Raw genomic sequence first — 12,697 nt, 5'->3', positions numbered from 1 at the left:
GATAAGCACTTAAATTTATTAGATTTATAATTATGTATAGTGCTGCATGATAGTTTTTATAAGAAATTTACTATAGTTAAACAAGACATGATCCCCATGTATGGGGATCACAGATTGTAGAGGATTTCACTGCAGGACTTAGCCCTGTTAATGGGCCAAATATTTAGAATTAGTATATAATGTATTGTGTACTTTTAAGTGTATCTTTAAGTACTGATGGCGAGGTCGCTGTGCGACTGATACAGGATAATCTAGATGGGCCCTGGTGGCCCTTTGGTATCCTATTATTTATGTTATGTTATGTTAAGTTGCACAGACATATTCGCCCCCTTATTTTTTTTAGCAAAAAATAAAAACTAGACCAAAAGTGGAGCAAAAATATACCAGGAACAGAACCAAATACTGCATTTTACCAGCTGCATTACTGCTGCTAATCTTGTAATATTATACTCAACATAGTGAGAAATGGCAGATAGGGAGTGGAAACCAAAGGAACTTCACAGTATTGCCACATCACCACATCACCAGCCTACTCTCTCTCTCTCTCTCTTCCAAGAAGTACCTACTGATGTAAATAACTCCCTTAGCTTAACTATGAATGTGGCCATTTAGCAAGCTTGAAACAGAGGAATGATCCATAGCTAGAACATATGCCTGAGATGCCAAGAATTCCTCCACTGACAGTGTGGTGAAGGAAGCGGCAATTTCACCCTCCATCGCTCATATGCTATGTTTATGAGTGGGAGAAACAAAACCTTTACACAAAAAACACCCTATGATTTTTACTTCAGTGGTGGTGTGGAACAAAGGTTGTAATAATTCCAAAAAAAATATGGGAAATGCAACAATTTATATAAAAACACAGAGAGAAAGAAAGACAGAAACAGAGGTTACATAGGTTGAGCAAGGTTGGAGAAAGAAGATGGTGATAATGGTAACACTGGGAGAATCCCCTTGACACACCTTATTGGCCATTTCTCACTGTGGCATGTATAGCTACATATATATATATATATATATATATATATATATATATATATATATATATATATATATATATATATATATATATATATATATATATATATATATATATATATATATATATATATATATATATATATATATATATATATATATATATATATATATATATATATATATATATATATATATATATATATATATATATATATATATATATATATATATATATATATATATATATATTTATATATATATATATATATATATATATATATATATATATATATATATATATATATATATATATATATATATATATATATATATATATATATATATATATATATATATATATATATATATATATATATATATATATATATATATATATATATATATATATATATATATATATATATATATATATATATATATATATATACATATATATATATATATATATATATATATATATATATATATATATATATATATATATATATATATATATATATATATATATATATATATATATATATATATATATATATATATATATATATATATATATATATATATATATATATATATATATATATATATATATATATATATATATATATATATATATATATATATATATATATATATATATATATATATATATATATATATATATATATATATATATATATATATATATATATATATATATATATATATATATATATATATATATATATATATATATATATATATATATATATATATATATATATATATATATATATATATATATATATATATATATATATATATATATATATATATATATATATATATATATATATATATATATATATATATATATATATATATATATATATATATATATATATATATATATATATATATATATATATATATATATATATATATATATATATATATATATATATATATATATATATATATATATATATATATATATATATATATATATATATATATATATATATATATATATATATATATATATATATATATATATATATATATATATATATATATATATATATATATATATATATATATATATATATATATATATATATATATATATATATATATATATATATATATATATATATATACAGGCAACCACCGTTTAACGAAGGTCCACACAACAAAATTTCGCTACAACGAAGGTTTCATTTTACTACCATCTGCTCGTTTAACGAACACCAAACTCACTTTAACGAAGTTTTATCTAGGTAATTTTTTCCAAATTTGAAAGCCCCACCGTATCATGCAAGCTGACAGGCTTTTGAATACACCAGGAGCTGCTGGTACTAAGGCCTGCCTCAGGAGAAGTCCTAAGACACCTGTAGAATAAAGATCAAGATCAAGCCTCTCGTGGACAACACAGGCGCTGCCGATACAAAGGCCTGACTCAGAAGAAATTCTGCGTCACCTGTAGCATCAAGATCAAGATCACGCGCACCACTCACTCCCCAGCCAAAATATAACAGCGTCACCAGTAGCTCATCTTCCTTAGTTCAACTTACCACCAAAATGCCCTGCAATGTGGCCTAACGTTCCTAAGAAGACTAGGAAGTGCCTTACTCTCGAAGTGAAGCTGGGTATTATTCACAGACACGAGAGAGGCCAGAAAACTAATAACATTGCTCGCCACCATCATGACTCCATCTACTGTCTACTATTTTCAAGTCAGCAGACTCTATTAAGAAGGCTGGTGAAGCTGTATCTTCCTTGAAAGCTAAAAGAACCACCTGAACTCATGACTCTACAATGGATAAAATGGAAAGCCTTGTGGAAATGTGGTACATAAGTTTTGTATGCGGTACCATGATGCGCACTTTGTTTACATTCCACAGGTTGCCGGTTAGTGTCTTTTCCATTTCACTTTCCCTCCATTCAAAAAGTTAAGATCATCTACATTATAAAGTTACGTACATACATACATTAGTGTACATTATAATGACTTAAATTAAACTACCTAAATGTTTAACTTCATAATTTTTACTTTCATTAAACCTTTTACTGTACTATGATGCACTCTCTCTTAATGGAAGTTCAAATCAGGGGTTAAACTTGTTAAAATCGGTTCACTTAACAAAGTTTCGCTTAACGAAGCATTTTTTATGAACGTAACCCCTTCATAAAGTGGGGGTTGCCTGTATATATATATATATATACACAGTCAACCCTCAGCTATCGCGTTTTATTGCTATCACGCACCCACGAAAAGCTGCTAAAATTTCATTATTGCGATCTCAGATGCCTGCTATCGCGCGCCCAGCCATGACGTCACGGAATATCTGAGCACTCATTGGCCAAAACCGCTTTTCCGCCAAGATCAATTTGGCTATCGCGTTTTCGGCTATGGCGCTGCTATTTTGGCCCCAATTGGACGCGATAGCCAAGGGTTAAGTGTATATATATATATATATATATATATATATATATATATATATATATATATATATATATATATATATATATATATATATATATATATATATATATATATATATATATATATATATATATATATATATATATATATATATATATATATATATATATATATATATATATAGAGAGAGAGAGAGAGAGAGAGAGAGAGAGAGAGAGAGAGAGAGAGAGAGAGAGAGAGTAAAAAATTATACGCACTCTTGGTTTTTCAATGTATTTACACAAAAGCAGGGGATAAGCAAGTACATCATTTTTCTATATAGTCTCCTTGTTTTTCGATGCACTTGGTCCAGCGGTTCACAAGCTTGCATATTCCCTCCGAGAAGAAGGTTTGGGGTTGGTCATGCAACCATTTATGCACCGCTTCTTTCACATCTTCATCCGTAGGAAATCGCTGACCTTGTAAAGTAAATGTAAACCATCTTTGAGCAGTCCAAAGATATGGTAGTCGGAAGGGGCGAGATCTGGGCTGTAGGCAGGGTGTTCCAGCACCTCAAAACCCAATTAGTTAATGGTTTCAACAGTCTGGGCGGCCGTGTGTGGACGTGCATTGTCACGCAACAACAAAACTTTCTTCGAGAATAGGCTTCAGCGTTTGGTGCGAATTGCTGGCTTCAGTTTGTTGGCCAGCAAAGCACTGTACCTTGCACTGTTGATCGTGCACCCCTTTTCCAGGTAGTCTTCCAGTATAGGTCCTTTTGAGTCCCAAAAAAGGGTTAGCATCACCTTTCCCGCAGAAGCCCGAGTCTTGAATTTCTTTGTCGCTGGCGAGCCAGGATGTTTCCACTCCATACTCTGTCTTTTGGATTCTGGCTCATAACGATGGACCCATGTTTCATCACCTGTGACTATTCTGCTCAAAAATCTCTCGCCATCATTGTTGTAGCAATCAAGTAAACGTTGGCAGACCTCAAGACGTTTGCGTTTGTGCTCTGCAGTAAGCTCCCTTGGCACCCATCTCGCACAGACTTTATGGAAGCCGAGCTCATCGTGGATGATTTGAAAGGCAGAACCATGACTAATCTGCAGAGAACAAGCTACCTCATCAATGATAACTCGCCGGTTCGCCATTACCATCTCTCGAGCTTGCTGAATCTTCTCATCAGTGGTGGAGGTTGACGGGCGTCCTGCTCCTCTTCGTGCGGCCACGCTCGTCCGCCACTTTTAAACTTCTCAATCCACTCATACACACTTCTACGCGGTAGTGCACTGTCCCCGTATTGTGCTAAAAGCCTCCGATGAATTTCAGCCCCTGACACTCCTTCTGACCAGAGAAATTGGGTCACTGCTCTTTGTTCTTCCTTGGTGCATACTGCTAGTGGAGCAGCCATGTTTACACTGTAAAGACAGAAACCAAAATGGCGCGATCAGGCTCAAACTTTGATCACATGACCACAGCAGTATCAACTATAAGCATGGATGTGCAGAACGCAGTGTGCCAATACTGAAGACATGTTATGGCAAAAGTGCGGATAATTTTTGACTCTCCCTCGTGTATATATATATATATATATATATATATATATATATATATATATATATATATATATATATATATATTTACATATACAGTGGAGACTCAATACTCAAACTTAATTCATTCCAAATGGCCGTTCGAGTATTAAAAAGTTCGACTACTGATGCCTATAAATCAGGTAATTCATTCCAGCCATTGCCAAACGCAAGTTAAAAAAACAGCAACGGTTTAATTTTGCAGTCACCACTAGCACTAACGCACAGAAGCAGGGTTAGCCTGCCTTTCATAGGCTTGTGCCCTGGCAAACACTTCTCTTCCTTTGTTATATTGATCATGGTTGGTAGTTTTTTTTTCCAAAACAGGCCAATTTCATCACAATTAAAGATCTGTTGTGGGCTTAAGCACTCCTAATCCACAAATTTCTTAAATTCAGGCACAAATTACTCAGCGGCAACTCTGTCAGCACTTGTGGCCTTGCCGTGCCTCAGAGCAGAATGAATTCCAGTTCTTTTCTTGAAATTCCCAAACCACCCTTTACTTTCTTTAAAATCATCATTAGAGTCAGATGCAGTATCAGAAATAAGATCACGATGCAGCAGCCTAGCCTTCACACAAATTATGCTCCCTGACAAAGAATCACCAGCCATCTGCCTTTGGTTTATCCAATCAAAAATTTTTCCATTTCTTCCACTGCCACAGGTCACTTAAATTGCCTTTTCACACCAATCGACACATCAGCTCTTTTTCTTCAGTAGATTTATACGTCTCCCTCTCTCCTGAGACCACCAAAGACTACGACGCTCTTACGAAAGTCTCTGTTGACAGGATTTAAGAAGACTGCAGACGGATATCACCTTGATTTCCGCAACGCTAAAATTAGAGAGCGTGAAAATTATTCCCAGTTTTCAGTTCATTTAACCCCTTCAATACGGTGACGCCTATGTAGGCATCATGAAGCCCCAGTAGCATATACGGTGACGCCTACGTAGACGTCATATTTCTTTCCTGAGCTTTCTTCCGTTCAGTTGTCCCGTATAGTGTGTTGGATACCAACTACACACGCCGTATGCTGTCTTTGAAATCCTAGTGCTCCTCCCACCATCCTTGTCTCCACCAATCACTAAAGATAAGCTACATGCATCCCGCCTTGTGTCTAAAATTACCCAATGGCATAGACTGTTCCCATCTCTCTCTCTCTCTCTCTCTCTCCATTCCCTCCCTCCCCATCTCCCTTTCCTCCCTCCCAATCTCCCTTTCCTCCTCCCCATCTCCTTCCCTCGCTCCCCTCTCCTCTCGAAGATAAGTTACATGCGTCCCGACGCCTTGTAACATTCGTGGCTACACACACACACACACACACACACACACACACACACACACACACACACACACACACACACACACACACACACACACACACACACACACACAAATACAACAAATTTTCTAATCTCTCTCTTTCTCTCTCTCCCTTCGTTTCCTCTTCCTTCCTCCCTCCCCTCTTCCTCTCGAAGATAAGCTACATGCGTCCCGCTTGTGTCTAAAATATTAGCAAATGTCACACTCTCTCTCTCTCTCTCTCTCTCTCTCTCCGAAGAGAGAAGCGTCCACTTTCCACTTCGAAGGCGATATAGTGACTAAAAAATAGCAGCATAATACACAAAGACGACAAGTATGACAAGCTTGCACGAGTTTCCAGCTCGGGGCACTACCACCTGTATATCATACAGGCGGGCTTTTTTAACATCCGGCGCGAAGGGGTTAACCCATCTATTTCAGAGCTGGTTGGAGGCTCCCCTAGTTCAGGAAAGCTTCCATTCCCTAAAAAAGTTTATGATACTCGACCAGTTCTTGGCTTCGCTGAATCCTGCCCTCCACACCTTCATCAAAGAACACAGACCTTCATCTCTTGACCAAGTAGTACAGCTAGCTGATGACTGGGCATCAGCACACTACATCATCAAACCCTCCTTCAGGTCTTCTTCGCAATCCTTCAAGCCTCCTCTCAAGAAAACACCACCTGTTCACTCATCACCTTCACCGACTTCTTCCACTAACAAGTGTCATGGATGTGGTGAGTTAGGCCACATTAGATCCCAGTGCCCCAAGAACCCACGTGCCTTCAAGGAAAGTCTTCCATCTCAGCCCTTCACGGTATGATTTTGCTTTTGATCACTGTGTTCCTTGGCCCCTTGTTTCAGGCACCGTTAATGGATCATGGACATCTTCCATCCTTAGGGATACAGGCAACCCCTGTTTAACGAAGGTTCACACAACAAAATTTTGCTACAACGAAGGTTCATTTTACTACCATCTGCTCGTTTAACTAACACCAAACTCGCTTTAACGAAGTTTTATCCAGGTAATTTTTTCCAAATTTGAAAGCCCCACCGTATCATGCAAGCTGACAGGCTTTTAAATACGAGTACACCAGGAGCTGCTGGTACTAAGGCCTGCCTCAGGAGAAGTCCTGAGACACCTGTAGAATAAAGATCAAGATCAAGCCTCTCGTGGACAACACAGGCACTGCCAATACAAAGGCCTGACTCAGAAGAAATTCTGCGTCACCTGTAGCATCAAGATCAAGATCACGCACACCACTTACTCCCCAGTCAAAATATAACTGTGTCACTAGTAGCTCATCTTCCCTAGTTCAAATTACCACCTAAACGCCCTGCAATGTGGCCTAACGTTCCTAAGAAGACTAGGAAGTGTCTTACTCTCGAAGTGAAGCTGGGTATTATTCACAGACACGAGAGAGGCCAGAAAACTAATAACATTGCTTGCCACCATCTTGACTCCATCTTCTGTCTACTATTTTCAAGTCAGCAGACTCTATTAAGAAGGCTGGTGAGACCGTATCTTCCTTGAAAGCTAAAAGAACCACCTGAACTCGTGACTCAACAATGGATAAAATGGAAAGCCTTGTGAAAATGTGGTACATAAGTTTTGTATGCGGTACCATGATGCGCACTTTGTTTACATTCCACAGGTTGCTGGTTAGTGTCTTTCCCGTTTCACTCTTCCTCCATTCAAAAAGTTAAGATCATCTACATTATAAAGTTACGTACATACATACATTAGTGTACATTATAATGACTTAAATTAAACTACCTAAATGTCTGTCACTCCTGAGGAATTTGGCCATCTTCAGAGGACCTGTGATACTCTGACCACCTCCCATACCAAGGCTGCAACGGGAGAGATAGACAAAGTCCGGAACAACTCCACCTTCCAGTTTCTTTATCAAGATGGACTCCTCTATCAGAAGTGTCTTTCTTCATGCTGTCCAGAGAAGGTGGGTAAACTATGTCTAGATGTGATGTGTCGGCCCATTATATTGAATATAGCACATGAAAATCCCTTAGCTGGTCACTACAGTAATATTCCGCTTAACGAGTGTTCATCTAACGAATTTCCGGTTTAACGTAATATATAAAGTTAGTGTCTTTCCCGTTTCACTCTCCCTCCCTTCGTAAAGTTAAGATCATCTACATTATAAAGTTATGTACATACATACATTAGTGTACATTATAATGACTTAAATTAAACTACCTAAATGTCTGTCACTCCTGAGGAATTTGGCCATCTTCAGAGGACCTGTGATACTCTGACTACCTCCCATACCAAGGCTGCAACGGGAGAGATAGACAAAGTCCGGAACAACTCCACCTTCCAGTTTCTTTATCAAGATGGACTCCTCTATCAGAAGTGTCTTTCTTCATGCTGTCCAGAGAAGGTGGGTAAACTATGTCTAGATGTGATGTGTCGGCCCATTATATTGAATATAGCACATGAAAATCCCTTAGCTGGTCACTACAGTAATATTCCGCTTAACGAATGTTCATCTAACGAATTTCCGGTTTAACGTACTATATAAAGTTAGACCAAAAAAGTCCGCAAAACGTACAACCACATCCGTTTTAGCGAATTTTCTGGGTTTAAATTTGCCGGGTGAGGGACCGAACACGGCAGCTTCGCTGCGATTGTCTGGCTCCCCGCCTGTCTCTAGCGCTCCTAAAGCTGGATCCAAGATTCTTTAACAACCTCAGAGCAACCTCCTGCCGCAAAATGGCTTCCATGAACACTTGGAGGGACGGTGACGAGGTTGCTCTGAGGTTGCTGGGAACACCAACTCTGGAGGTGGTGTTATTGTCTTTTATATGCATATATGTTAACAAAACAACATTTCTATTAGTTTTTTACAAACTTTGCTCCCAAGAAAGGATTGTTTTGTAATGCATAGTGAAATTTTATATGGAATACCAAAAAATAAAGCAGAGATGATGAAATCGGCCACAGACGGCGGAGACTCCGGCAACTTGGCCGCTTCTTCTTCTTCTTGTGACCTTTTTAGCTTGGCGTGTTTCCTTTCACCACGATATTACATTTGTTTCCACTCCTCTATTGCCTGCTATAATGGATATCATATCTTAGTATTCATATATGCTCATGCCATGAGGATAACCTCGACTCTGTGGCAGTGAGTGTTAGTGAATTACTAATGAAATACCGCGGTATTTCATTAGTAATTCACTATCACTCATTGCCACGGAGTCCAGGTTATTCTCATGGCATGAGCGTATATGAATACTAAGATATGATATCCATTATAGCATGCAATAGAGGAGTGGAAACATAAACATCATGATGAAAGTAACATGCAAGCTAAAAGGGCCACAAGAAGAAGAAGAAGCGGCCGAGTCGCCACGAGTCTCCCGCTTCATCTGTGGCTCATCTCATCTCTGCTTTATTTTTTGGTATTACATTAAGATTTCACTTTATGCATTACAAAACAATCCTTTCTTGGGGGCAAGGCTTGTAAAAAGCTAATAGAAATGTTGATTTGTGTATATGCACATATAAGACAGTAATATAGGACCAGCGAAAGATTCAAATGGGGTCCAAATTGTGCAATCACGAATCAAAGTCGTGCTCGGCGAAATATGGGATATTTCACCGATTTGTGTATACGCGAGATTTGTGTTCGGCGAGGTATGACAGTATATAGTCAAACCTCGCCGAACACAAATCGGTAAAATATCCCATATTTCGCCGAGCACAACTTTGACTCGCGATTGCACAATTTGGTCTCCATTTGAATCTCCCGCTGGTCCTGGTGGATGCACTTGACCTCCCCCTCCCAAGCGTCTTGGACTCTTCGTAATTTGCTGAAGTCATGGAAGATGCAACATCCCTCTTCACTGAAACAGATCTCATCCTGGAGAGGAGCATTAGGTAAGTTCAAGAGGGGGTGTTGAGGAGCTTCTTTTGCCCTACAAGGAGACTTTACGCCATATGGAAGCATCTGCCAGTCAGAGGCCCATCACTTCATATTTCAAGCCCTCTCCAACCAGCAAATAAACTAAACGTATTAGTAATATAATTAAATAAAATGTGTGCTTGGTAATTTATTTATTGTTTTTTTCAGCCTTTTTGATAAAAAATTTTTTGGGGGGGAGGGCTGGGAACGTAACCCCCATTTTCCCATAGGGCCTATTATTCGCCGAACACGAATCTCGCCGTATACGACGAGCTCAGGAACATAACTGTCGTGTTGGGCGAGGTTTGACTGTATGTATGTATGTATGTATGTATGTATATATATATATATATATATATATATATATATATATATATATATATATATATATATATATATATATATATATATACACAGAGAGAGAGAGAGAGAGAGAGAGAGAGAGTTGGGGGCATGATCAGGTGGTGGTATTGTTTTGTTTCCATCACTAAGCTTTTGTCACCGCCACTGCCACCGTGCTGATGCTTATTATGTTATTTACAGGAAGAAAAGCTAGTCCACTTCATAGTAAATTACCCTGAGCAGTGAAAAGAAGAAAGAAATGAAACTAGACCTCAAAAGACTGATAAATGAAGATAAGAATCAAATGATTAGAGAGTTCTAGGCTGCATTTGTTCATCCAAGAATTACAAATCTTGTAATTGGTGGAGAGTGATGACTGGCTGCCTGTGCAGGATCACTGGGCTACACTCATGGTGATTTATGGTTGGATCCGTGGCAGTACACAGCCTCTCAACACAGTGAGCGGGGACCGTGCCAGCTCTCGCCTTACCTCCATCCTCACCTCCTGGATACAGTATCGTGTCGTCCTGCCCACCGTCACTTGCCCGTCACCGTGAGTGATCGTCTCATAAATAATTATGTAATTCACTTACATTATCTTTTAACTATAATTTGGAAGTTGCATACCATTCAGGAGACATTCTTTTATGAAATGCAATAATTTATAACAGCATTCCTTTAAATATATCCTCAGGATATGATGATAAGTAAACCGTCTTATAAAGCTGTCGCAAAAAGTTTTCCACTTCAACGCGCTAAAACTTCTTTATAGATGCTTATTAATTGTTTTTCCCTAAGTATCAAAGCTTCTGCATTTACTGTTGAGTGTAACGGTACCAACAGAAACTGTCTGTTATGTGTATAAGATGAGATATAACGCATAAAACAAAAGCATGTACCACAAAGCATTCGTGATGCAGTCTTTCAACACAAGGTGAGTGAAAGAGGGGACCAGCCAATCAGCGGCGTCCTTTCAAATGAGGCTCGGCTTCACGGCTCAGACTTAGGTGAACAGACTATAGTTTTCTTGCCTCTCTTGTGTCTGTAAATAATATCCAGCTTCACTTCGAGAGTAAGACTTACTTTTCTTTTCTTCCTTGCAATGCTAAGCAACATAGCAGGGCTGGTTGCAGGGTGCTTTGGTGGCATGTTGAGCGTGAGATGACGACTTGGTGCTGGAACCTGTTTTTGTTTTGAACTAAGAGCGGGGAAGGGTAGGGGAGTGAGTGGTGTGCGTGTTGTCCACGAGAGGCGCTGGTGTATTCAAAAGCCTGTCAGCTTGCTTGATACGGTGGGGCTTTCAAGCTTGGAAAAAATTACCTGGATAAAATTTTGTTAAAACAAGTTTGGTGTTCGTTATACAAACAGATAGTAGTAAAAGAAAATGTTCATTGTAGTAAAATTTCGTTGTGTGAACGTTTGTTAGTGGGGGTTGCCTGTACTTTTTCCAAGATGGAACGAGGCAAAAGTACTAAGAGATGGCCTTGACAAAAGAAAAAGGAAAGTAATAGAGGCCATGTACATCGCTACCAACAAAAACATAAACAAAATGACGGGCGATATTGTATGGGTGGTGCCAGCAGCAGTGATGTGCATTGCCCGGTTCAAGGGAGGCAGATGAACCAACTTGTGAACCAGCCAATCAGCGACCCTAAGGAGGCAGCTGACCCAGAGCATGAGCCAGCCAATCAGTGTGTAGCATCCAGCACACTACACATCCTCGCCAGTCCTATAAAACATGGGCCGTGCCAGAGCTCCCTCAATTCCCCTGAACAAGCAACAGCGAAACTAGTCAGGAATAAACTCACCTCCCTACACCTGTGTTTCTCTTCACCTCCTCCTCCAACTTGTCTGAATGTCTGAACATTTGTCACAAGGAGGTGTGGAAGCGCATGGAGTGGTGGAGGCTGAGTACAGGCTTCGGGCCAGGCTAGCATAAAAATAGGGCCCGTTTCCTACTTGACTGCTCGGAGAGTGCTGCCAAAATCTGCCCCCCGACACTTTCATCTAGATGAGAAACCCTTCAGCTCCACCGCAAGGGAATACCTCAGGGAAGCACGCGAAAATCTACTATACGAAGCATCTATCGTTAGAGACAGCCTTAGACATTCGCCTTCCTCCTGCCCTCT

The 12,697-nt window shown here is 38.3% G+C and overlaps 1 protein-coding gene across 4 annotated transcripts in view; it reads right to left on the bottom strand.

Moving 5' to 3' along the window:
• LOC123512454 (mitotic checkpoint protein BUB3-like) overlaps window positions 1–12,697 on the bottom strand; it is a 131,754-nt gene that overhangs the window by 108,731 nt on the left and 10,326 nt on the right. The gene's annotated exons all lie outside the window — the stretch shown is intronic.

The sequence above is a fragment of the Portunus trituberculatus genome, chromosome 33 (genome assembly GCF_017591435.1).
Source record: "Portunus trituberculatus isolate SZX2019 chromosome 33, ASM1759143v1, whole genome shotgun sequence".
Classification (NCBI taxonomy): Eukaryota; Metazoa; Arthropoda; class Malacostraca; order Decapoda; family Portunidae; genus Portunus; species Portunus trituberculatus.
The sequence above is the reverse complement of the archived record's forward strand: the minus strand, read 5'-3'. Positions and strand labels throughout refer to the sequence as shown.